Source organism: Quercus lobata, chromosome 7 (assembly GCF_001633185.2).
Source record: "Quercus lobata isolate SW786 chromosome 7, ValleyOak3.0 Primary Assembly, whole genome shotgun sequence".
Taxonomy (NCBI): domain Eukaryota; kingdom Viridiplantae; phylum Streptophyta; class Magnoliopsida; order Fagales; family Fagaceae; genus Quercus; species Quercus lobata.
Genome location: NC_044910.1, coordinates 47,603,706 through 47,604,705, shown reverse-complemented (window position 1 = coordinate 47,604,705; position 1,000 = coordinate 47,603,706). Strand labels below are relative to the sequence as shown.

Genomic DNA, 1,000 nt, shown 5'->3' with positions numbered 1-1,000 from the left:
TTCCAGCTACTAACTGAATCAAAAGTTTGTGTTCATTTTCTGATTATGTCATTATACACCGTTTCAACCTATTTAACACGAGAAAATAGAACTTTTAGCCTGCTATGAAAATGAACTAAAAAATTTCAAAACAATATTTCTTAAGACTTTATATAAGGCGAATGATTGTAAACGCAGAAGATATCAATTAAATTCTAAACAACAAATTTCCTACTATAAACTTGACAAATATGGGTCTTTTCAGAACAAGGGAATCAAGGCATATTAGAATACAAATGATATTTTCAAAACGCATGGCCCCTGCGCAAGGATGACACGCATAAATCGAGAAATGGTCCAAATTTTTTTCTTTCCCTAATCCTTGCGTGAATTCTGCTTCACTGTCTTCTTCGTTGTTTTTGCACTTTCTGCTTCTTTACATGCGTTTTGGAGTCTTGCTCAACAGGTTAGCCCAGACTTGTGCTCATAATTCTTTTAGAGAGAGTTTGAATCTTTGATAGTTGTTATACTTCAATATTAAAGCTTTAAAATAGAAATTTTTTTTAGAACTGTTGAAGCTTATTAATATTTCACACCTTCTGGATTCACTATAGTTTTGGTGGTTGACTTAGATATTACCACAATTATATTCCAGATTTTCGTTGAATTACATTTGCTGAGTTAGAGCTTCTCTTCACTATTGTAATATAGTTGGCTGTTAAATCTCATAAAATGATAAAATTCTTTAAATTTAGAACGTTGGGAAAGCTGCAAATGTTAAACTACGAAAATTTTATCTAATTATTGTGTAATCATGACATGAGAGCAAAAATATAACCCCAATTTGCATTTTTGGCCTAAGTACAGAAACAGAGGGAATGATGACATTATTGATCATTGGCCGTAAAACACATGATCACTTCTCTGGCTTTCATTGAAATTTGAAATTAAGCAAACTAAAGGATGGAGTTACTCTGCCTTGAATGTCATAGAGTGACCATAGGCTACGCCATTGCCATAG

General features: G+C 32.6%; 1 pseudogene; it reads left to right on the top strand.

Annotated features, from left to right (window-relative positions):
• The first annotated feature begins 235 nt into the window (after positions 1-235).
• LOC115954341 lies at positions 236-346 on the top strand (annotated as a pseudogene).
• The last annotated feature ends 654 nt before the right edge of the window (positions 347-1,000 follow it).